Genomic DNA, 27,890 nt, shown 5'->3' on the forward strand with positions numbered 1-27,890 from the left:
CATTTATAATATAGTTAAGTTATATATATATATATGTATATGCATAAATATGACACGATATAGAGTTGCCATTTGTATATAATTTATGTGTACATAGTTACCTACATGTGTATTAAAAATAAAACTGTAATTATTTGGTATCGCATTATGTTATTGTTACATTAAATCGACTTCTTTTACTAAGAAAAAAAAATTGTTTGTACTTTTTGCAGTATATTAAAAAAATTACAATTTTATTATTTATTTGAACATAAGATCTTTTATTAAATCATAGAATATATATGTGGAATGTAAGTATATTGCGTTTTGATTCATGTTATTTATGTAATATAGTTGTTACGTTTTCACCCCCTCTTGACGTCAGTCAAGGTTTGCTGAAATTTAGGGGTGGCTAGGGTGTCCACGGCAACAGTTAAAGAATTTTCCAATAATGTAACATATATATTATGGGTGCCCACGGCTACAGTTAAAGAATGTTCCAATAATGTAACATATATATATATATATATTATGATTATTTAACATAATAGAAGGACCAAAAAATGTGTTGTGACGTTGACGGGACACCTTTGGGACAACCTTGTTATGATAGATTTGAGTGAGAGTGGACTGTATGTGTTTGTAGGTGATGAATGAAGACAACACCTTGTTGATTACTGAAGGATTGTTTAACTGTACACCGTCTTGGCGGTTTAAAATAATTTTGTAACATAACACTTGTAACTTATAACTTAACGTTAAAGATAGCAAACATAAATTAAATAAAACTTAAAGTAATGAACAAGAATTGAGAGTCCATCCAGATGTAACCGCCTTGGGTCAGGTATGAGTGCAGACTGATAGAAGACGCTATGTACAGTGCTCGAGAGAGCAGCTTGTGGCGTGATAGTCTGGCAAACTACGGTCAGTAGTTTGCCATGGGCACCCTAGCCACCACTAGTTTTCAGCACCCAACGGTAAGAGGGGGTGAAAACGTAACAATATTGCTAGAAAAATGTTTATTTCCATTTTTTATCTAAACTATCTGATCGGCATAAATTAAACTGTTTGCATTATAGTCAAGCAGAAAAAAGTAACTTTAAAACAGGAGATTGTTTGCAAGTGCAAAAGTGATTTGAAAAGAATTTTCAACAAATGTCTGTTAACAAACTAGACGGACATTTGTTGGTTTTAATATCATAATGTTTAAGTTATCAATTTCAATACTAAACATTTTATGTTAATTAGTTTCTTAAGTAACTATTTAAATTAAATTTAAAGTACTGTGTGTTTCAAATGAATATCGGTATTTTAAAGCAATGTAATAATCTGTTAAGTTTCACATATGTTGATTAATTATACTTGAAATGAAAAAGCAACCCATAAACGTTTTCTTGTACCTTCTGCTTGAAAGTGCTAGTAGCAAAGATTGCAACCCCAACAGATAGTGTTCTGTGTTTTACAGTTTGTAAAGTGTGAATCTATAATTACTGTTCAACGTGTTTCCATGTGAAGTTCCGTTGTGATTCTCCTGAGTGTGGCAACAATCCTGTATTTGTAAACAAAATTGAATGTTTTTAATGCTGTATCCCGACAGGAAGTTTATGGGCCATTGTTTTTTGAGGAAGCAAGTTGTCTGGAATCTATCTTAATTTTTCACAAACTTTTCTCTTTCCACAACTGCAGTATGAACTGCAGAACTGCAGAATTTTATTTGTCAAGATGGTACAAATCTCGCTAGCATAACTTACGTGATTGGTTGAATGAAATTTTCCCTGACTGCTGGAGTGGTCACAAGGGACCAGATGGCATTGTTTGCCGTGGCCTTCACGTTTGCCCAATCCGACTCTGTGCAATTTTATTCTTGGGTTTTTATAAAGGATCAACTTTATGTGCCATGTCACCGTGTTACTAGCTGACCTACCTGACTTGAGACACAGAATTGAAGCAGCTGTCTCACATCAATTACTTCAGACTTGCTGATTAAAGTATGGGATGAATTCTGTTGTCTGGATGTGTGCTATGTGATGAATTGTGCTTACATTGAAAATTTATAGGAAAAACCTTTGAGTGCTCTTTCATTTCATGTATAATTTATCAAAGTAAGTAAAACTTAATTAATAATACATAACTTTAAAACCTTTCAAAATTCATTTTGAAACACACAGTGTAACTGATAATTTGTTTAACTTTATACAATTATTTAATCTCACTATTTGAAGGTTATGTTTATCTAATTCTTGAATATAATTACCTGAAATTCATTAAAGTATTAATTTTCTTTGATTTAGATATTCATGAAGCGATTATAAATCTTTTACAGTATTTAGTAAGGGAATGTTTACTTTCATCTTAATGTCGTATATATATATATATATATATATATATATATATATGGTAACAACACTCCTGTGTTTCTTTTTTTTACGTCGTTAATATAAATAAGAAATAAAAGGGGGACCTTATATGAACCAGTTTTAAGAAATTAAATATTTTTTTCATAATCTGTATAGATATTGTTCGAAATTATATTATTTTCTTCTCTTATTTCATAGTGAATTTATTATTTTCATGGATTTGTTGATATAATTTAATAAAAATCACCCGAAATATGTGATCTTTTACTGTTGTCAAGTGTTTTTTTTTCATAATTTTAATATTTTTTATAAAAACACCTCTAAAAATAACCATGTAACCATAAATGCATTATGTTTGTTTAAACAAACTTTTGATTTTACATTACATTTTATTCAGGGAGGAGGATGTATTTAATTATGTTTATACTATTTTTTATATATATAGTTTTTTTTTGTATGATTTCACCATATAAGTTTGAAGATTGTGCGTGGGAACTGGAGTTTTTTGTAGTGTATAAAAAATGCCATTCCTGATGGCAGGATTTTAACTCAGGACCTCTTGATGGAAGATCGAGGTGCTACCAATCTGCCACGTAGATCGACAGATATAATTTGATGTTTTAATTTTAAAGTTTTTATTTTTTAATTGTAAAAGAATATCTCAGTTCATTAACTTCTTTATAAAAGTACAGACTTTTTTTTTATCAAAGTTTATTGTAATTAATATGTTTGTAATGATCTGTAGATCGATAGATAATGTTTTGAATGCTGCCAAGGGAAATTGACTGAATTTCTCTGTTGATGTGTTTGTTTGTCCTTGTGTTGTTGTATTCATATTTGTGTTCTTATATGTAATATTATGTATGTGTTATTATGTATTATGTGTTATGTATTATGTGTTGTGTGTATTATGTATGTATGTGTTGCTTTCTGTAAACTAGTTTGTAAAATCTATGTTACATTTTTTTTTTTTTAATTTTTTATATAATACGCATTTTTTGTGTTTGTTTACAATGATAGGTATGTGTGTTATTTTTGTACATGTATTGTATAGTAATCATTACTAATTAATGTATGTAATTAAAAAGAGTAATTAGATATTGTTTAATTTGCTTTATGGATGAAAAATATCAGAATACTATAAAATTTGTGATTTTAGCTCGTTTCAGCATCTTAAGTTTTCTCGCACTCCTCTGTCATTTTGGTTGATATTATTCTGTTTCCCAACTAAACAAATTATTATTTTTTTTAGCCATATGTTGTTTATAATTCATTTTTAATCTGTAATTTTTGAATTTAAGTTATATGGATGTAATTCTTAGATTTCAAATTCTGTCCCCATCTCTAAACAACAAAATACACGATTTGCTATCATAATTTAAGTAATACGATAATGGTTTTGTAAATAATTCATTAACTCATCACAAAAGAAAAATCTTTTCTTTGAAGAGTTTAAAAATTCAATTTTCAGTCCCTGTAAAAAAGGATTTTGCGTGGGTTTGTTTGTTGTATTTGCTTACATTTTTATTTTAGCTTCTATTTGTGCAGAGTGGACCGATGGTAGTGCACCAGGTGGCTCGAACGATTCATTCATTCAAACGATTTATCTAAAATTATATTTGTGTTTTGGGGATAAAAAACAAAAACACTTGTGTTAGAGCTGTGTTAAAAAATCACAAGTCAAGAAACGGCTAAAAATGTTCAGGATTTTAAAGCTTTTTGTTACAAAAGTTTTTGTTGTTGTTAGTACGCTAAATTAATGAACGTTATTTAGTTGCAATTGGAAAAAATATTTAACAAAAAATTGTAATAAATCATTTCCATGGCAGGTCTTAGGCCCACCTTTTTCCTCATATATTATATTAAACTTTGTCTTTTATGTATTAACCTTGAGAGTTGAAATTTATTTAAAGAAATAATTTAGGAATTACAACAAATAACACTAGTTTGTATAATAGGAATTTGCGCAAATAACTACTGATGTATTAAAAAAAATATTTTTTTTGCAACAATGAAGTTGTAATTGATTTTACAGCTGAAAATTTAAAAAAATAATTGTAAAAAACTGTGTAGTTCATTTTCATTTTGAACAATATTATATGTCATGAAGAATGAATAAAACCAATAAATGAACTTTGGTGTTATTAAGAATTTTTTTTTCATGAAATATCATTTTAAACAACAACGTAAGCCTGTATTGGGCTTTATAAAAAGAAAATAACAGTTTTAAACAAGCATAATTAAATGTGTTAACATTTTCTTATGTTTTCCTTTAATGTGGAATCAAATCTTTGTTTTACAAACCAGCAGTAGTCAGCTATAATACTGAATCCCTTCTGCCCAGTATTTAGTCCATAATGTTCTTATGAAATGTCTCTCCATGTTCACTGCTAACTGTACCAAAATTTCTTCAAAAGAAATCTGTATACAAATGTAGAAAATGCATTTTTTAGTAAAACTGATATCCTGTGACTTATTACAACATAACAATTGTTTCTGTGTTTTTTTTTCTTTTTTATTACCTAAAAATTCTTTTACCATTTTCACAAACAATTTCCATGTTGTTAACTCCTTGTAGTTTAGTGTTCCTTCAAAAGCTAGGTCTTGAATCGGTTATTTATGTCAGATCCAGTAAATACACCCTCTTTAAGTTTGGCTTTACTTAATTGTGAAAAAGGTCTTTTAAATGTTTGAAGCGTTTATATCCCCTCTTAGCTTTTATTTATTTTGTTTTTTATTTAAACAGAATGCTGTGTGTTGCTCTGCTGTACCATAAACATAAAAAGAACAGCAATATCTGTTTACCCAACTTTAAGGCTCACTAATATAGTCTTCAAATCCCAATAACCCTGCCAATTAAACTGTTTGTATGAGGTCTGTTCAGAGAATAATTGATTTTTTTTTACCCTTTATTAATTTTACAGATTATTGGTCCTCCTTCAAAGTATTCCCCTCCACTATTCACACATTTTTCCCAGCAGTATTTCCACTTTGTGAAGCAGTCCAGGATAGTTTCATTTGAAATGGCCTTTAAGGTCTGTGACGAATTTGCTTTAGTGTCATCAACAGTCTCAAATCAGCTTTCATCACTGATTCTAATTTTGGAAATAAGAAAAAAACACAAGGATCTAGATCTGGTGAGTAGAGCGACTGTGGGAGAACAGTTATCTGATTTTTGGCACAAAACTGATGAATTGGCAAAGCTGAATGTGCGGGTGCATTGTCGTGGTGAAAGAACCATGGTTGTCTCACCACAACTCTGGTATCTTTTTGCAGATTTTTTCATGTAACCATTATAAAACACTTTGATAGTTCAATTACCATTAAAATTACAACGGATTATATTAAATTTATATTTAATTTTTTAATTATCTTAAATTAAAGAAAAATAAAAAAAACATTGCTTTCTTATATTATAAATGTGCTTATAAAAATAAGAATAACAATACTGTTATAGTGAAGCAGTTATAAGTTATTTTTATTGAGAGAGAAAACATTTTAAAAGTTCATTGAAAATTTTAACAAAATTATTAATTTTTAATGACAAAATTAATGTGAAAATAAAAAAAAATAGTTAATTAAATTTACTTTGGTTTGTTTTTAAATATAAAGTTTTATATCGATCGTACTAGAAAAAAATATATTGAATGTTTTATGGCAAAATTTCATTTGATATGTATTTTCACATTTTGTATCTAATTACTCATGAAAAAATTAAAAAAGTAATAACAATAAAGTGTAATTTATCTTTACTTTTATTTTGTGTTTAGTTACAATAATTTGAAAAAAAGAGTTTTTAAGTTTTGGAAAAGTGACAACTTAATTATGTAGTTTAAAACCTGAATAAATTCAGATTTATGTATTGTGTGATGCATGCAATAAATGTATATTGTTTTACGTCAACTTTTGTATTTATAAAAATACGGCTAATTTTTTTTTCTTATTTATTTGTTTATTTGTATGTACATAATATACAAATGTTAGATGTATATATTATATATATTTTTTCTGTAATTAAAAAAAGTATTTATTTTCATATACAGTAAAACCCCTTACCATATAAGTTTTTTACAACCAAGTATGTTTTAATACTTCTGTATGACTTCACTCATATGGCGGTAACAAATAAAAAACCTAAGGTATAGAGTTGCTTTTTCTAACAATAATGTTGTTTTATTATATAACCAGATACATTTGACTTAGTAAAGAAGATAATATGATATCTCTTAATCCCTCATTTTCCTTGTGAACCTGGCATGATATTCTTGTTGTTTTATGAGAATAGTTATGCTTTTGGTTGTGACTCATTTCAGATTGCATACAATCGTTATGGTTAAGTATAGAACTTTTAACATTACGAGGTCTTCCAGGAGGGGTGGGCCGCTTAGATATCCCGCTGCCGGTGATTGGGTAGGAACTACCTTAGTTCCGATGGAAATTTGATGAGGGGTCAAATTAAGATTGTTATCCCGGTGAGGGATCCCTTTGGGGTTTCTCATTTTAGGTGTGGTGTCAAGACCGGATTCCCGGTGGGGGGATCTCTATGAGGTCCCCTCATTAGAGGCATAGCGATTAATTAAAGACAGAGTCCCGGCTGCCTGGGGGGAACGTCAGTTCTCGGCTAGGGAGTTTGAGGCGATGGCACCCCTGGAGTTGTGTTCATGCTTGGTTTTGGGTCTGGCTTCAGGGGGGATAAAAAAAACATAACAGGTCTGTTCAGAAAATAACCGAACACTATTTTTTTAATATTTTTTACTAATTTTACAAATTACTGGTCCTTGTTTTCTTTACTTAGTAAGAATTTAAACATTACTATCTCATAGAAGTAACAAATAAAGTCAAATAAATATAAAAATTTTCCATAATCGTGCATAGAAAATTATACAAATTTTTTATTGGCATTAAAATAATTACTGTAAAATCCATTTTATATGAATCAATCGCATTATTTTAAATAAATTCATTATTTATTTTTTTTATGAAACTTCCGAATCTCTTCTTTTTTTTTATTTTGGTCTGTCTTATTTCAAGTATCAGATTGAATTTACTGTACTAATTTTAGAGGGAAAAAACAAGTTTAAATTTTAACATAAGTTATAAATTATTATTAATACATATATTAAAAAACATTTCAAATAAATTATTCTGTTTTACTTGTAATCATTACACGTTAAGTTATATTTCATAAATATCCAGAATTACTTTCATCCAGACCCAGACCGTGTCTCGTTCCATTTAGTCTGGATGAACAGGGTTTTACTATATTTATATAAATAAAAGATACTTTATTAATATAAATTTTTTTCTATAAATTGGTTTTTTATTTTTTTTTATTAAAATATGAAACATACCTATGGTAAGCAAATCGTAATATTCTGGGAAATGTGTGCTAATAGGTGTAGTCAAATTTATTTTCCCAATGCTTAGTGTAGGATGAAATATGTGAAAATTATCGAACAAATAAAAAGTTTTTGGCTGTAAATTTTGTCTTATAGTAGCGGAATAGACTAAATTTAAATTAATTTAAGACATTATCAAAGATAGTATTATTTTACAGTTTAAAAAAATAAGTCAAAGATAATTTTTTGACTTCGTTTTTGATTTAATCATAAAATAAAGATAATGTTTTTATCTAAATTGGTCAGAGAATATAGTAATTTCAGACTAATTTAGACAAAATTTTATAACTTTATTAAAAACGGTTTTACTACAGGTACGTAGATGTACATGAGTTAATCGATTCCTGAAAATAGAATATACAAACCAATTTGGGCTTCCTGATTACACTCTTCCTTTTTATTTTGTATTTTTATTGATTTTTAGGTTTTATTATCCAGTTATAATGATTTATAAACAAACTTTGAGCCACATCCTACAGTATTATGCAATGGACAATGATAATCATTGACTGTTGTTCAGGTTTTAATAACGGTTCACCTGAGTAATTTTTGAACTATTGAAAAATTATATAAAAGTATATTTCTAAATTTTTTACCGGTAGGTTTAAATTTTATCCCAAAATTGAAATTTGATAATTAAAAATGTTTATATTATAGGTAATATTTTATACATTATATGTACGAGACATATTTTTATGTATTTCAAATAAATTTGTAAGAAATATTTCTGTGATGGTTGTTGAAAAAAATAAATACAAAGTCACTCTTCCAAAACTTTATTTTTCTTAATGAATATAATGATTAATATTTTTATATAACTCATTTAACTATGATTAAAAATATACATAATGAAATCTATTTTATATACTAATAAATAGTAGAATTGTAGAAATAGTTGGTGAATAAAAACAAAAGGTAATTTTATGTGTTGAATTTTTTTTTTTTTTAATACAGGACACCTATTTGTTTAGATTATTATTATTGTAATATTTAAGAATGTTGATATAACAGATTTATGAAATCAGTTGGCATTATATTTAATGTGTTTGTTGTGATATGTATGTTGTTGTCAAATAAAAAAGAAATTACATTTTTTCTGTTTTTTACAATTTATCATTTATATTGAGTGTTTACACTTGTTTTATATTTATTTAAAATTACCTGTGATCGTAACTGCATGTATGTGTTCTTTCAAAGAGAAATCTTATTACAAGATTGTGAAAAGATAAATTTTGACAGTAATATGATTAAGTTTGTGTGTAATTTTAAATTATTACCAGTTAATTGATATGCATTTAAAACTATCAAATCAAGATTTCAAGTCATTTACATTTCAAGATCTCTAGGCCACCATTTTGGGTTTTTCTTGTACAATAATTTGTAACTAACTGATATTTTTTTTCATCGATAAACAAACCAGACTATTTAGAAGTTATACTTTATTTTATAAAGTATCTAGTTAAAAATGGCAGGTACATCAGGGAAAGTCATGTAATACTTTACCAGCTTTTATGATATTCTGTCAAGTCTTCAGAAATCATTGTTGAATTTGAACTGGTCAGCGGTTTTTATCATCCTTGGTTCATGAAGTAAATACACATATAGCTTTTTTCATTTTTGGATCACCATACCATAATTTTTTATAAATTAAAATCCACCAGATTTGTAGCTGAGAGGCACTCTAGGATGAGTCACAAGAATCTGACAATTTTTAAACCAAAATAAGTTGGCAACCCTGATATGTTGACAGGAGTCAAAATGACTATGACCTTACATTGCCTTACATCATAAATGACTATGACCTTACATCAATAAATGTATGTTTTGTTTGCACAGCAAATCACATATATATAATATACGGGTATATATATAATTTTTTTATTTTATAGAATAGGAATTCACTTTTTTCTCTTATCTACTTTTTGATTGATGAAATTAAACAGAAATTTACAAAGATATAGATGGAATAAAAAATGGAATTTTGTGGCATATGAAAAATGCCATGTCTGATTGGGATTCAAACCCAAGACCTCTGGATGAAATGCTGAGATGCTACCATTCTACCACAGAGATCTTATGATAGTATATTTAAAGTATTGATATAATAATACACATTACTCCTTGATTTAAAAATTCTTCTTTTGAACCGATTTTCTCCTCTTGTCATTTTCCCTTTTTAACGATCGTGATATTTTCCTTGCTAAACAGATATTTTAAACTGCTGGTTAACTTTATGTATAGGATAAGTAGTAATAAATAGGAAAGGTACTTAACGAGATAATGACACAGCATATAAAATCTGCCCATAAAATTTATTTTCATATCCTCAAGCTGTATGACTTCAGACTGATGTTATAAAACATCTTATGGCTTTTGTTAGATAATATAATTGTAATTAAGTTTTAATAATTAGTAAAAAATTATAATCAGTAGATTTTTCTGAACTAAGGAGACAAAAGAGTCTAAATTTAAGTCATAAAACCTAAATAATTAGAAATATTTACAAAATATCTTTGTGAATCTGTTTAACATGCATTTATTTCTCTACTGAATTTTGCCTGTTTATTTTATTTATTAATTTTTTTTTTTTTTTTTTTTTTTTTTGTAATTTATTTATATATTAATTCACTGAACTATAGGCGTAGGCCCAATTATCAACTTTTTTATAGTAAGCTGTAATTTTTTTGATTTATTAAAAAAAAAGTCAAGCTTGACCAGGATTAGAACCTAGAATCTTCCATATACAAAGTATAGTAACTACCTTTATATAATTCGGCAGAGTAATGTTAATGTTTGGTGAATTTCACTGTTTATTTTTTTTCATATTATGAAAAACAATAAATTTATAAATTTAATTTCTAGACTGAACTGAATTGAGTAAAACATTTTTATATTAATAAATACTATGCAATATTAAAAAAATTAGTATTAATAAATAATAATAAATTCAAAATATTTATGAATTTGCGATTTGAATTTTTTTTTCAGTTTTATTATTTTATTTAAGTAAATTATTCGTATTTTTTATAACTATTTACAATTTTTTTTTCATTTTAGAATATTTGTATTTAAAAAGGAAAATAAATTTATAATATAAATATTCACTAATACTTAAACGTTAGAACCCTGTTAATTCGGACTTCTTAGAACTGGAATTAAGAATATTTTTTTTAAACTGCTTAATCTAATATTGAAATATTAATCCAGATTTGTTTGGATCATATACAATTCATTTAATTATTTTAATACTATTCTATATTAACATTTCTATTAAATATTAATTTTATTTTTATCTATTTTAAATCATATCAAAAAATTAGGTCATAATAAATTTTTCAAAATATATTTGATAATTGAACCTAGGATTCTTTATTATAATGGGTGAAAAATATTAGTATCAATAATACTAATATTTTTCACCCAATTATTTCTACACTTTTATCACATTCAACAATATGGTACACGGTTTAACCGAATAAATAATAAAATGTCAATACGGATAATATTTTTAGAATTATAAGATAATAACTTAATAAAGAGTAAACGTGGATATAGTAGGAATTAGTGAGGTTCGGTGGGAAGAGGAAGGCGACTTTTGGTCGGGTGATTTTAGAGTAATTAACTCAGCGTCAAATAATGGGCAGGCAGGAGTAGGTTTCGTGATGAACAAGAAGATAGGGAGGGGAGTGGAGTATTTCAAGACACATAGCGATAGAGTCATTGTAATAAGGATAAAATCAAAACCTAAACCGACAACGATTGTTAACGTCTACATGCCTACAAGCGCCCATGATGATGAGGTAGAATGTGTATACGAAGAGATTGGAATGCAAGCATTGGAAAAGGCAAGGAAGGAAATATAGTGGGTGAATACGGGCTGGGCAAAAGGAATGAAAGAGGGGACCGACTTACAGAGTTTTGCACGAAGTATAATTTAGAAATTGCCAACACCCAATTTAAAAATCATAATAGAAGAATATACACTTGGAAAAAGCCAGGCGATACTGCAAGGTATCAGATGGATTATATCATGGTTAAGCAAAGATTTAGAAATCAACTCGTTGACTGCAAAACTTACCCTGGAGCAGACATTGATAGCGACCGTAATTTGGTGATAATGAAATGTAGATTGGGGTTTAAAAACCTGAAGAAAAGGTGTCAGATGAATTGGTGGAATTTAGAGAAGCTTGAGGAAGAGGAGGTAAAGAAGATTTTTGAGGAGGACATCGCAAGAGGTCTGAGTAAAAAAGATAAGGTAGAAAATGTAGAAGAAGAATGGGAGAATGATAAAAAGGAAATTCTTAAATCAGCAGAAGCAAACTTAGGCGGAATAAAGAGAACCGGTAGAAAACCTTGGGTTTCAGACGATATATTGCAGCTGATGGATGAACGTAGAAAATATAAGAATGCTAGTGATGAAGAAAGTAAAAGGAACTATCGGCAATTAAGAAATGCTATAAACAGGAAGTGCAAACTGGCGAAAGAAGAGTGGATTAAAGAAAAGTGTTCAGAAGTGGAAAGAGAAATGAACATTGGTAAAATAGACGGAGCATACAGGAAACTTAAGGAAAATTTTGGGGTACATAAATTAAAATCTTATGTGTTAAACAAAGATGGTATATCAATATATAATACGAAAGGTAAAGTCGATAGATGGGTGGAATATATTGAAGAGTTATACGGAGGAAATGAATTAGAAAATGGTGTTATAGAGGAAGAAGAGAAAGTTAAGCAGGATGAAATGGGAGAAACAATACTGAGATCTGAATTTAAGAGAACATTAAAAGATTTAAATGGCAGAAAGGCTCCTGGAATAGACGGAATACCTGTAGAATTACTGCTCAGTGCAGGTGAGGAAGCGATTGATAGATTATACAAACTGGTGTGTAATATTTAGGAAAAAGGGGAATTTCCGTCAGATTTCAAAAAAAGTGCTATAGTAATGATACCAAAGAAAGCAGGGGCAGATAAATGTGAAGAATACAGAACAATTAGTTTAACTAGTCATGCATCAAAAATCTTAACTAGAATTCTATACGGAAGAATTGAGAGGAGAGTGGAGGAAGTGTTAGGAGAAGACCAATTTGGTTTCAGGAAAAGTATAGCGACAAGGGAAGCAATTTTAGGCCTCAGATTAATAGTAGAAGGAAGATTAAAGAAAAACAAACCAACATACTTGGCGTTTATAGACCTAGAAAAGGCATTCGATAACGTAGGCTGGAATAAAATGTGCAGCATTTTAAAAAAATTAGGGTTCAAATACAGAGATAGAAGAACAATTGCTAACATGTACAGGAACCAAACAGCAACAATAACAATTGAAGAACATAAGAAAGAAGCCCTAATAAGAAAGGGAGTCCGACAAGGATGTTCCCTATCTCCGTTACTTTTTAATCTTTACATGGAACTAGCAGTTAATGATGTTAAAGAACAATTTAGATTCGGAGTAACAGTACAAGGTGAAAAAATAAAGATGCTACGATTTGCTGATGATATAGTAATTCTAGCCGAGAGTAAAAAGGATTTAGAAGAAACAATGAACGCCATAGATGAAGTCCTACGCAAGAACTATCGCATGAAAATAAACAAGAAGAAAACAAAAGTAATGAAATGTAGTAGAAATAACAAAGATGGACCAGTGAATGTGAAAATAGGAGGAGAAAAGATTATGGAGGTAGAAGAATTTTGTTATTTGGGAAATAGAATTACTAAACATGGACGAAGCAGGAGCGATATAAAATGCCGAATAGCACAAGCTAAACAAGCCTTAAGTAAGAAATATAATTTGTTTACATCAAAAATTAATTTAAATGTCAGGAAAAGATTTTTGAAAGTGTATGTTTGGAGTGTCGCTTTATATGGAAGTGAAACTTGGACAATCGGAGTATCTGAGAAGATAAGATTAGAAGCTTTTGAAATGTGGTGCTGTTCGAGAATGTTAAAACTCAGATGGGTGGATAAAGTGACAAATGAGGAGGTATTGCAGCAAATAGATGAAGAAAGAAGCATTTGGAAAAATATAGTTAAAAGAAGAGACAGACTTATAGGCCACATACTAAGGCATCCTGGAATAGTCGCTTTAATATTGGAAGGACAGGTAGAAGGGAAAAATTGTGTAGGCAGGCCACGTTTGCAATATGTAAAACAAATTGTTAGGGATGTAGGATGTAGAGGGTATACTGAAATGAAACGACTAGCACTAGATAGGGAAACTTGGAGAGCTGTATCAAACGAGTCAAATGACTGAAGACAAAAAAAAAAATAATAAAATGTCCGCTTTAAAACACCATTGATTTAAATTTCGGTGGAAACAAATATATAATTAGTTTGTACTAATTAGCTTCTCTTTAGCCTTTCCAGTGTGTTTTTGGACAGATGAGGTTATCTGAGAGCCCTTGCTTCCCGCCATCTTCTGACCACCACTGAAAAAACAACTAAACCAGTTTCATATATTTTTTACCGTCTAAACTAGAAAAGGGAACGAACAAGGAACGTTCCATAAATACGCGGAGTAAAAGAGCTGCCTTCTTATAGGTATAGGAAGGCTTTTATAGGTATTTGAATACTAGATCGTGGATACCCATGTTCTTTGGTGGTTGGGTTTCAATTAACCACACATCTCAGAAATGGTCAAACTGAGACTGTACAAGACTACACTTCATTTACACTCATACATATCATCCTCTGAAGTAATATCTGAACGGTAATTCCTGGAGGCTAAACAGGAAAAGAAAAAAGGTATAGGAATATATATATATAATATGATCATTTCAATAGTTACCACCAGCTATCAGTCCCATCGTTTTTTTTGTTTGCAGGTACGTATTCCATTCTTGGGGGAATCTTTTTAAAATTATTTTCAAAGAGGAGGAACCCACCCTCTCGGATACACCTACTCCGAAATCATAAATGGCAATGGTAACAATTAATTACATTAATTGACAACCCGAAAAAATAATGAATTTTAGTGAAAAGAAATTTAAAATCCACTTATTCACTCGGGGTACGTGCAAAATAACATTTGAGGTATTACTTTTTTTTAAATTCAACAAAAATAACTGTAAAATTTCATGATATTACTTCTTAAACCGTTTGAAATAATCTTAATTCGTGTATTAAAACTGTGAAAATTACTTTTTAAATTACCAGCACAACATTTCGCCCTTAAATGTTTTGTAAATTTTCAAGGGTTGAAAACTTATTTTATTTTAAATGAGACGATGTAGCTTGTAACAACTCACTGGAAGGGTCTTTGAATGACAAGTAATTTAGTACAAATAAAATACAAATTGGTTCACTGGTATTGAAGTTATGATTAAAAATGTGGTTTTTTTAGGTTATGGTGGGGGTGTAGTGTTACTGACCCAAAGAATTAGGTCTGAAATCGTTTGTTCTTGTTAAAAGTATGGGTTTTAAGATTCTCCATCATTGAAAAAACGAACCAGTAAAAACAGCATTATAACATCAGTTAGGCAAATATTTTAACATATTTTTTTTAAATTCAATTACATATCTAAAATCTGTTTCTTCATAACAGTGAATAAATGTGCAGAATGTCTATAATGGATTTGAAAAAGAGAAAGTCTGTTAACAATTACTCTTCTTTATTCTGGTTTACACCCTTCAAACAACTGCTGATGAATATAATAAAATGAATAATTTTTTTTATAGGGTATGAAAAAATGCTGTACGACCGGAACTTGAACTCAGATCCTCCAGATGAAAAACAGAGACACTACCATTCCACCATGGAGATCGGTAATATCGTAAAATAATGAATTTTTTTTTTTCATTTTTTCTAACATTACTTTTTTCTGAGTAATTTTTTGTATTTATTAATTAAACTGTACTATTATATAAAGAGGAAGAGAGTTTTTTGTTTGGGATAAATGAAAAAAATTCTCAATCTATTGCTACTAAATTTTTATCCATATTTCTTGGCATAACTGAGAAGGTTTTTGGATTTGTTTCATCTCAAAAAAAAAAAAATATGTGTTGTATATGTTTATATGTAGTAGTGGAGGTTTGGCAGTTGAAGCAAAATCTTTAATAAATTGAATTGATGAACTGTGAACAGTTAATTAACTGTTAATAATTAAAAAACTGAATTATTCAAAACAATCGAATGAATAATAAATATAAATTTAAATGAATATTTTACACAATTTTTTTTGCCTTCAGTCATTTGACTGGTTTGAAGCAGTTCTCCAAGATTCCCTATCTAGTGTTAGTTGTTTCATTTCGGTATACCCCCTACATCCTACATCCCTAACAATTTGTTCTACACATTCCAAATGTTGCCTGCCTGCACAATTTTTCCGTTCTACCTGTCCCTCCAATATTAAAACGACTATTCCTGGATGGCTTAATATGTGGCCTGTAAGTCTGTCTCTTCTTTTAAGTATATTTTTCCAAATGCTTCTTTCTTCATCTATTTGCTGCAACACCTCTTCATTTGTCACTTTATCTATCCATGTAATTTTTAACATTCTCCTATAGCACCACATTTCAAAAGCTTCTAACCTTTTCTTCTCAGATACTCCGATCGTCCAAGTTTCACTTCCATCTAAAGCTACACTGCAAACATATACTTTCAAAAATCATTTTCTGATGTTTACATTAATTTTCGATGTAAACAAATTATATTTCTAACTGAAGGCTCATTTCGCCTGTGCTGTTTGGCATTTTATATCACTCCTGCTTCATCTATCTTTAGTAATTCTAGTTCCCAAATAACAAAATTCTTCTACCCCCATAATCTTTTCCCTCCTATTTTCACATTCAGTTGTCCATCTTTGTTATTTCTACTACATTTCATTGCTTTCGTTTTGTTATTGTTTATTTTCATGCGGTAGTTTTTGTGTAGGACTTCATCCATGTTGTTCATTGTTCCTTCTAAATCTTTTTTACACTTGGCTAGAATTACTATATCATCAGCAAATCGTCGCATCTTTATCTTTTCACCTTGTACTGTTACTCCGGATGTAAATTGTTCTTTAACATCATTAACTGCTATTTCTATGTAAAGATTAAAAAGTAACGGGGATAGGGAACATCCTTGTCAGACTCCCTGTCTTATTACAGCTTCTTTCTTATGTTTTTCAATTATTACTGTTGCTGTGTGGTTCCTGTAAATGTTAGCAATTGTTCTTCTATCTCTGTATTTGAACCATAATTTTCTTAAAATGCTGAACATTTTATTCCAGTCTATGTTATGGAATGCCTTTTCTAGGTCTATAAATGCCAAGTATGTTGGTTTGTTTTTCTTTAATCATCCTTCTACTATTAATTTGAGCCCTTAAATTGCTTCCCTTGTCCCTATACATTTCCTGAAACCAAATCGGTCTTCTCCTAGCACTTCTTCCACTCTCTCAATTCTTCTGTACAGAATTCTAGTTAAAATTTTGGATGCATGGCTAGTTAAGCTAATTGTTCTTTCCCTTTTTCATAAATATTACACGCCAGTTTGTATAATCTGTCAATTGCTTCCTCACCTACTCTACTCAATAATTATACAGGTATTCCATCTATTCCAGGAGCCTTTTTGCCATTCAAATCTTTTAATGCTCTCCTAAATTCAGATTTCAGTATTGTTTCTCCCCTTTCATCCCCTTCAACTTCCTCTTCTTCCTCCCTAACACCATTTCCTAATTTTACTAAATTTACATAATAATAGAACTAAATCTATATTTTTACTATTATATAAATATTAAGAGGGTTTATGCTTGTTTGGGGTAAACAAAAAACTACCCCATCCTTCACAACTAAATTTTTACCCCTGTTTCTAGCATAACTGAGAAGTTTTTTTGATATATTTCATCTCGAAAAATCTCTAAAATATCTATATATAATGTAGTAGTGGAGATTTGCCTTTGAACCATAAACTTTAATGATTTGTGAGCTGTGAGAGTTAATCACTATGTGAGCTGGGTTTGAACTGATTGATTATGAACATCTAAAAACCAATTTATACATTTTTTTAGTTTCATGGGTTATTGAGTTTTGAAGTTTTTTGAAACCCTGTTATTTTTTTAATTATTTGTAACTACTGAAGAAATCAACCTGATTTTTGGTGTGTAATCTTTATGTCAGTACACCAACTTCTAGATTTTTAAATTCGACCTTGAAAGGGGATGAAGAAAAAAAATTTTTGAACACTAATAGTAAATTTTCCCAATTCCGATCATCGTAAACGAGGTATTCAGTAGATTTTGGCTTGTAAATACTCTTCAGATGAATATTTAAAAACCATATTCGGTTTTTTTTTATTCTGATTTTTTAATGAGTGGTAAGGTATACGGCGCTGTGGCTCAACGACCACAGCCATTGCCACTGTTACTGTATGTCTGTGTGACTGGCTGCACCTGCCTCTGGTTATTTGACTAATGAACATAATAAAAATATTGACCGCTATGGGAAACGTATTTAACCATATAGCGCGGACGAAGCTGTGACGGGGAGCTAGTACATATATAAATGAATGATTTTCAGTGCTAAAATTCACACTATATCCACCAAAATTAAAAGAGAAAAATATTATCTTGTGTTAACAGTTTATAACACTGTTCAATAGTTGGCGCCATGTGCACAGTAATGATAAGAAACTAGAAAGGTAATGCGAAGAAACTAGAAAGTTCTTATTACAATTAATTATTACAATAAAATGTTTTATTTTCAAATTCTAGTTAGTTTGTTACAAGGTATATGCACTTCAGTAAATTAAACGCATAATTTCCACCAAGTTTAATACTTTTAAGGAAAATCTATATCAAAGAAGTATTCGTCACAAAAAAGTGCCATACTTATCGTCAGCACTATTCTAAGTCCTTAATCTTTTTTAAAATTATGATTTTTACCTTTTTAAAAAAATTAATTTTGGTAATTTAAAATATATTAATTTTTATACTTTTATCTTGAAGATTTTAGGTTGGTCAAAATGCGTTGGAAGTTTTCATATTGACATCAAGTTAATTTCAACTCCGAGTAGTGTAGTTTTATTAAATACTGTTTTTTTACACGTTATAGTGTATTTAATTTTATTGTAAAATGTGAAAAATATTATTACAATGTGTTCGTAGTATGTATTTCATTGTGAATAATTTATCAATATATCAAACACGTTAATATTCTTTATTGTTAAAAATTGTTTAGGTTATGTATGAAATTGAGGTTATAAAAGAGTTTATGATTATAAAATTTATTATTTAGCTGTTTCTTTTCATTTTTATGAATTGCCATATTTAGTGTTTTATTTTATTGTATTAGTGATTATTTTCATGGGTTTGCAGTTTTGTTTTAATCATGTTTTTTTCGGTTATGTATTGTAATGAGCGAGAGTATTTGGAATTGCCTTAAAGTTATCTTATTTACCTTTTTATGAATTGATTTACAACAGAAACTTACAAAGAAGCTTGTAAGCAGGAAACGGGATTTTGTAGCGTATTAAAAATTCTATGCTTGACCAGGATTCAATCCCAGAACTACCGGATGAAAGGTAGAGGACGCTACCACTCCACGGAGATCGCCAAATATATGTATAAATTCGGCATAATAATAAATATATATAAATATATGCATAATATCGCCAAATATATATATTTTGTGATTGAGTACCTGCATTCGTTAATATTAATTTACCTTACTGTTTTTGAATCAGGTTTTTACTTAAGTTAGGTTATACTTCATTCTACACTTACTACAATCATTGTATTCTTTTTGCTAATGTATTCCATCAAGAAGAGAAATAAAAACCTGAAAAATTATATTGTAATGGTGGAAGTGTATAATGAATGGTATAATTTCTGATTGATTTGAATTGCATGTAAAGTTCTTTAAATATTACCTGTGATTTTGTTATACATTAATTTATTTCCTTTCTTTTATAGAAAAAGAAAGGATCAACCATAGTTGTTAAGTAATGATGACATTTTTATGCAGGAGAATTTCATGATTAATGGAAAATGGTTTTATGAAGTAGACAAATCAAGTTGCTGAATCCTCTGTAGTCATTATACAAATTTCTATTATTTGTCTTTCTTGTAAGGAGACAGTATCAGAATACAATTACATCTGCTTTACTACTGATAACAACTTAGTAGAAAAGTATTATTCGATTTTTTTACCCTTCATATTCTAGTTTCATTTCTTTTGAATCTATTCCTTTTTCATTTTATTTAATTTCATCTATAACCTGTATTATCAATTCTGTTTTCATTTTTCATTATAATAGTTTAACTTTCATATTTATGAAATCCATTTCTGCCCGTACATTTTTCCATGATTTTATTGATTGCAGTGTTTTATCTTTTATAATAACTAAGCATAGTAATTTTTTTATTTTAGTTTTTCCTAAAAAAAAAATTATTTTCTATTATTGGGTGATTCACATTAAAGAGGTGGGACTATATGTTGTTTCTACCTAATTTTTTTATGTTAATTATAAATTTTAAACTATAAATTACAATTACATTTTCCTTTCTTTCAGATCTATTTGTGCATATCATTTGGATGTAATGATCATTGATGGTTTGTGTATTAAGTATGTCACCACTTAAATCTTCGCATATAATGTTAATATGATTAAATTATAGTAATGGGTTGAATGTTCGATTAAAATTAATTACAGGAAAATTTTATAAATATGACATACATAAAAGAACTGAGTTGCCATTGGTTGGCAAATATTAAATTATCTCGTATCATCATTCTAGTTACATTGACGCTAGTTGTAGTGCCAATATTTACTCATTATTATCTTTCAAATGTAAGTATTGATATTTTTTTTAATAATTATTAATTTTACTGGTTTAGTGTATTTCCCCATTCCACTTTAGTTTGTATGAATTTTTTTATGTTAGAAAATTTGTTATACCATGAGACTATCCAAATTTAAGGTACAGCCTTTATCTTAAATTTTTTTTAGTATGATTATCTTTCATTTTGACGGTAAACAATCTCACTCTACAACATTTACACTTGTTTTCATTGTTTCAACCTTACTTTGGGAACTTTTTCATTAAAAGAACATTACTGCATAATTCAAGTAATATTTACTTTAATATCTGTTTATCTTTACAAAACATAATATTTCAAATTTTGAAGTACTGTTGTACATATTACTTTACTCTTTCAAAGGCGGTTGTATAAGATTTAAGGTTTTTTTTAAAGTAGCAGAATCTAAGTTTTCCTTGTTTATTATCTAAACAGATTATTAATTAAGAGATTACTTTTTATAATGGTGTACTCTTTGTGACATATATTTTATAATAATTATAGTTTTTAGATTGTGAAATACAAGTTATTTATAATAATAATTATTATTAGAGAAATACAGAATATATAAACAAATGAAGAGAAAGAATTATTGACATATGCATTGCGTTGGTAGAACAGATAAGTCTGTCTGTCCATGTATCTTTATTTTGTTAAGGTAAAATGAAGTATTTGTATGGGAATATGTATGTAAGGAGGTGTTAGCAGTGCACTGAGCCTCATGGTTTCCAAAATTTAGGCAATCTAATACAAAAGCTGGTATTTTTAGGCTATATATTGGAGTTGGCAAGAAAGTAATTTCAGTTTTAGCTTTACATTTGTTTTCAAGACTTCAGTCAAATGTTATGGTTTTTTTTTCATTTGGCATTTAATAGCTGTAACTTTTAGCATACTGTAGAAGCAGTTTCTGCATAATTTTGGTGGCACCTATTATGGTGGTATATAGTTTATGGTCAGTTTTAATATTGTTAATTCTATTGTTATTCTATTGTTTTAATATTGTTAATATTGTTTATTCTATATTTTTAATTTATCATTTAGTATATTACAAAACTTCATATGTGTAAAATATTCCTCTACGGTGAACCTGTTTTAGTTATATTTGCTGGTTGATTTGATCTTGGTCTTTAATCAAATTTAGGGTGTACAAAATTTCAACACTATATTGGGGACATGTCCTGTTCTAGATCATCTATCTTCATTTATTGATCAGGAATTGTTTTATTTACAATTACCTTGTTAAAATGTATTCTTGATAAAACATTAAATAATAACTAAATTACCTTTGTAAAATATTTAAAAAAAAACTTTTTAATACACATCTATAAAATGAATTCCAACTTTTTGTGTTAAGTAATTTACAAATTTCAATGGAAAAAGTTGTATATCAGCCAGGTGCAAAAAAACATGAGGAAAAATATTTATACTGCACTACCAAAATGAAGGAGATGAACTGCTTAACTACATTGTAAGTAGAAAAGAGACATGGATATCGTACATTAATATAAGCACCAGTTGATGCAGTAGTGAAACTCATCATCACTACTTGACCATACTGCAATAAAAATAGTTGAAGAATTAAAATGACTTTACTGGAAAATCCGCGAACATTTAATACACAGTCCCAACCTAGCTGTTATTGCTTTTTCCATTTAAAATAGCATCACAGAGGTTGAAAATGATGAACTAAATTAGTTGTTGAAGTAATTTGTTGGTTTAAATCAGCAGTGGGAAACTTTTTTCAAAGATGGAATTATAAAGCTAGCACAGCGGTATGAAAAATGTATTTCAATGGATGGCGACTGAAATATTATATATACAGTATCTTTCATAAGTTTAAGGACACCTTAGAAAAACTGTTTATGTCAGTTTGTCTAAACTTATGAACTACATACAAATCTTATATGTCTGTGAGTAACAGCTTTAAAAAATACATCTTTTGGCGAAAACCGCAATCTTCTAAGTTTGATGCTTCAAATTTTATGGAGTCATTTAAATATTTTAAATGAGCTAAAATTAGCCCATTTTTGTATAAATAAATTACTATTTCTCGTAAAATATGTAACCTAGTCTAATGAGTGTGATATCATTTTAAAGCTATGTTTTAGAGTTTTTCAATAGAGTAATAAGAAAAATTCTAAAAAAATTATTTATTGAATTAAAAAAGCTTAAATGATTTTAAAATTTTCATGAAATTTTTGTTTTTAAGAGAGTAATGTTCAAAAATGTACAAATCACTTAAAAGTGTCAGGTACACCAACCTAGAGTGTCAGGCATACCAACAGTAATTAAAAATGTCAAGTTGGTACTATTATCAGCTGTTTCCCACCAAAACGATGATGAATTAGCATTTGTTTCTTTGAGGTTAGGTTGGTGAAAAGTTTTTTTTATTGGTGGTTTTTGTTGGTGAAAAGTTTTACAATGGGTACGAAAAGTGTTAGTGTAGAAGTAAAATGGCAAGTAATCGGTCTCTGGAAAACAAATAAAACATATAGAGACATTGCTGAACAATTAAAAATATCAAAAACATATGTACAGCAAGTTCAAGAAACTGTTGTTGATCTTTTACGATCTGGTCGACCACGAAAAACGTCAATGAGGCAAGACAGAGCAATTATAAAGGTATCAAAACTTAATCAGTCTGCTAGTTTGCCTGATATAGCGACAGAAGTAGCACAAAATCATGGAATTCAGGTTAGTACTGCCACTCTTTCTAGACGTTTAAAAGAATCTGGAATGGAATCACATTTCGCATTAGCAAAGCCTCCTTCCAGCGCTGTCCACAAGTTAAAATGTCAGTTTTGCAAGCAAACGAAGAACTGGTTGAAAGAAGCTTGACGAAGGGTTGCCTTTTCTGATGCAAGCAGATTCCAGTTGTATTCAAACAGAAAAATTAGGGTCAGGCGAACAAAAACTGAAAAGTTTCTACCAACCTGCATCATTCCTGCTGTGCAAGGTGGAGATGCCGTCTTGGTGTGTGGTTGCATACCTTCAGAGGGCGCTGGACACCTTAGAATAATGGATGGGACAATGAACAGCATACAATACATAAAAAACAATGGAAGAATTCATGCTTCCTAGTGTCCATAACCTGTTGGTTGAGAATTTCATCTTCCAGCAAGACAATGCACCTTGTCATAAATCACGAGTTACCAAGGCACGGTTTGATGCAAATGATGTGGCACTTTTGGACTGGCCTGCTCGTAGTTCTGAACAAAATCCAATTGAGAATTTATTAAATTGGATGGCACTGTAACTTCCTAAAAGAAAACCTAAAAATAAGGCGAGTTATGACTTCAAATCGCAAGTCTGTGGCAACAGGTGACGAAAGAAAAATGCCTGGAATTGATTGAACCAATGCCTGATAGAGTAGCAGCATACCTAAAATCGTATGGAGGTCGTACAAAATACTAAACATTTAAAAAATGATGTAGCATTATCTCTTATTTTTATTTTTTATTTTTAACTTGTCCTTAAATTTATGAAAGATACTATATATATATATATATATATATATATATGGAAAAATAATTTATTATTATTTTTAATATATAAAATTATAATATATAATTATGTAATATTTATTTTTTATTCTTTTTATATGGTAAAATAATATATTTATATAAAATATTTGTTAATTATTTAATATTGATTTTTCAATAATAATGATCTTAATTAGCATAGGAGTCTTATCCAAACTACTACTCTAAACACATAATTATCAATTATGTACTGAAAATGGTCATTAAACATGCTAAGTTTCCAAACTGGTTCAGCAAAGAAAACTTATAAACACCATTATTAACAAAAGGATATGTCAGTGTCAAAGATTGTATAAGATTTAAAGCTCAAGTTTTTATTTTAGTTTGTTCACAAAAGAACGTAATTTATGTAAGTTTGTAAATCAACGTATTGAGATTAGGTTGCAGAATCTGTTACCAAAAAATTTAAAAATTTCTTTTGGTATGTAAAAAATATTGATAATTATAGATCTAAATCCATTTATATATAATTCAACTTAATCCACCCAAGTGCAGTTAAAAGACAACTTCTACCTTATTTCTATATTTATAATTTTTCACAATAGTACTTTTGGAGAATCTTGCATCATCAGTCATGTGATATTTATAAATTTTATAGAATTACATATTAAACGATTAAAAGATTAAAATTGCGATTATATACAAAAGTATATGAAGTTATATAATAAAATATATTAAAAACAAATGTTTAAACATGAATGTGGCCAGCCAAATACTACAGTACTGAATTATTTAAATAAATATCTTATGTAATATCTGTGAAAGTGCTGCTATCTATTGTAGCTTTTATGAGTGTGTCTCCTTCAAAATCTGTCTGTAAGTTTATCAATAAACAGTAAATATTCCATTACAGATGTTAATAATAATTTAGAAATATTAGAAATTGAAAAAAAAATCTGGATATTTTGAAAAAAATATAAATATAAACAGATCAACTTACAGACAGATTTTGAAGGAGACACACTCATAAATGCTGCAATAGGTGGCCACATACATGTTTTTACTTTGTTTTTAATATATTTTATTACATGACTATATATACTCTTGTATGTAATTGCAATTTTAATTGTTTAATATGTAATTTTATAAAATTTATAAATATCACTCAACTGATGATATCGGATTCCATGGAAGTACTTTCATGAAAAATTATAAATATACAAATAAGGTAAGAGTTGTCTTATATATGTACTTGGGTGGGTTAAGTTGAATCATATATATTTGAATTTATATTATTAGTGCAGAGCTGATATGGATCTTGAATGGATTAATTCTAGAAAAATAATTATAGATTTATACCTTGACCTTATACTGTAATAATGAATCTGCTGATAACGGACAAGATATTTTTAACGTTTTTGCTAAGAAATTTAGATTTGTCTACACTTCTAACAATTTGAATTATACAAAAGTAGATTTTAATTATAATGACTGTCTTAGTGATATAACTCTAACAAATTGTGAAGTTTCTTCAGTGGTTTCTAGTTTTAATAAGTGTGTTCCATAGTTATTGGGAAATAAACATCATGAGACCACATTTGCATTATTTTTTTTCAATGACTTTTGCCAATTTTCTGGCAACACCATAATCCCGTCACTGTAGAACTACTGTGGTTTCCGGTTAAAAAATTGTGACACAGTTTTTACAGACCTCTTTTGAAACTAATGTAATACCATTCTGGGAGTTCTGCAGAGACTGAAAAAATGATAGTCTGATGGTGCTAGGTCCAGGTCCAGGCTACACGATGGTTACATTAAAACCTCCCACTCAAGTTCTCTCGATCTCTGACGGGTTGTTAGAGATGTATGTGGTCTGGTATTGTCAGCATGCTATACGAAACCCTTTCTATTGACCAGTTGCAGTTTCCCTAATTGTTGACAGTACAGGTTTGAGTCTATTGTTTTGCCTGGAGGCAGCAGCTGGTGATGCATGATACCCTTCCTATTCCACCAAATGCACAGCATAACCTACCTGGGCATCATTGTGGCTTTTCCACATACTGTGAACCTTCTCCTCACTTAGACCATGATCTTTTTTGCACATTTTTGTTGAAGGTTATCCACTTTTCATCACTTGTGATCAACTGCTTCAGAAACACCTTGATTTTGTTAAGTTTCAGTAGAGATTTGCAGGAAGAAATTCAATAGAATAAATTTTTCGGAGTCAAATCATGCGGCACCCAAATGTCGAGCTTCTTTTTTTATCCAGCTTTCTCAGAATGGTTTAATGCTGTTTGGTGATAGATATTTAGGTCCTTATCATTGTCATGACAGCTTACATGCTGGTCTTCCTCAATTTTTTCCAGCATATGCTAATGCTGGAAAAGGCATGGAAATACATGTACAAAAGGCTCAATACTTTTTAGACTATCTATTATTATAATGGTCTGTAAAAAAATTATAATTTTTCTTTTTTATTAATTAAACTATATGCTTACCAAATTAAATCTACAAATATATAAATTGAATCTTTTTTTACAGGTTCAGTAAGCAGTGAGTTGAGAGATTTAGAGAATAAAAGGCAACGATAACAAGCAGAAGTAGCTGCTTATGATCATAAAATAGATCAACTGAAATTAGATCTTCTACATCAACAGACTGAATTGGATAGATTAAAACTATCAGTTGAACAGGTATCTTAATTTATACCTTTTTTTTATTTTTTTTATTTGGTTTCAACTATTTCTCTTAACCCTAGAACTGGCAATCATTAATTTAGTCACATTGGAACCTGTTGATCACTAGCAGTGCAACTAATCAGCTTTGCTAAGTGGCTTTTTGTAATACTCCACTTTTTTTTACCATCTTGATCACATTGCTTGATAGTAAAGTAGTTTAGAAACTAACAGGGAAATTTTTTATTGTTTTACAATAGCTTTTATTTTAATTTTTATTTTTTTATCCTAGTAAATTCCAACGTATTTGTTTATTTAGTTATGTTTAAGTCGTCTTATTTATGTTTTCATGCTTGGTTTGTTGTGAGTAGTTTGTCTTATTTTTATTATAGTTTTTTTTCTCATTATCTTATATTAAATTATCTTAAACAATTACATGAATACATGAAACATTTTTTTGGAAAATAATGAAGAACAATTCACTTTTGAAGCTGACTTCACTGATGAAAATGATAATCTATTGTACACTAGAGTGGATGAACTCAATTTTTATATATATGCCCACGTATCAGTTTTTTTATTTCTTTTGAGCATGAGGGTAATTGCATCACATCAGCAGAATATTATTTGTCCATCAAAACATTGCATACCTATCAAAATGAGTATCTCCTCAGAAACAGTCATTAGGTTTGGCTAAATTCTTCTATAAAATATTTTGAGTTACTTTTTTTATGATGAATTCATGTATTGTCCAAAATATGAATGAATGCGTACAAAAAGTAATAGCTGATACTGCAAACACCCTTCTAGGGTCAACAATTTTCTCAATAGGAAGAGGTATTTCTAAATAATGTGTGACAAAAAAGGGAAAGACTGAGTCCAGGTATTTGTATACTGGATGTAATTTTAGGGTTCATACCACTTGTTCTTTCAATGATAAATTACAAAAATATGATGGATCGATAGAAAAAAAATTTAAGAAATGAATGATGTTGAATATCCCGGTATATAAAATATTGTTCGTGAATTTTAAGTTTTTAGAAGATTAAGGAAAACTTAAATCCTCTTCATCTTCTCACGTGGATGTCTTTATCTTTTTTTAGAAGATGATGACATCCAACTTCTGTTTGTAACAAGGAACAAGGTACAAAACTAAAAATATGAGTTTAAGAGGATTCTTGTGCGACTATTAAAATGATTACAACTGATTTTGTTGTTAATTGACAA

The 27,890-nt window shown here is 29.1% G+C and overlaps 1 pseudogene; it reads left to right on the forward strand.

Moving 5' to 3' along the window:
* Positions 1–26,676, forward strand: part of LOC142331637 (dynein heavy chain, cytoplasmic-like) — a 101,227-nt pseudogene extending 74,551 nt beyond the window's left edge.
* Positions 26,677–27,890: the final 1,214 nt, after the last annotated feature.

The sequence above is a fragment of the Lycorma delicatula genome, chromosome 10 (genome assembly GCF_047948215.1).
Source record: "Lycorma delicatula isolate Av1 chromosome 10, ASM4794821v1, whole genome shotgun sequence".
In the NCBI taxonomy this organism is placed as follows: domain Eukaryota; kingdom Metazoa; phylum Arthropoda; class Insecta; order Hemiptera; family Fulgoridae; genus Lycorma; species Lycorma delicatula.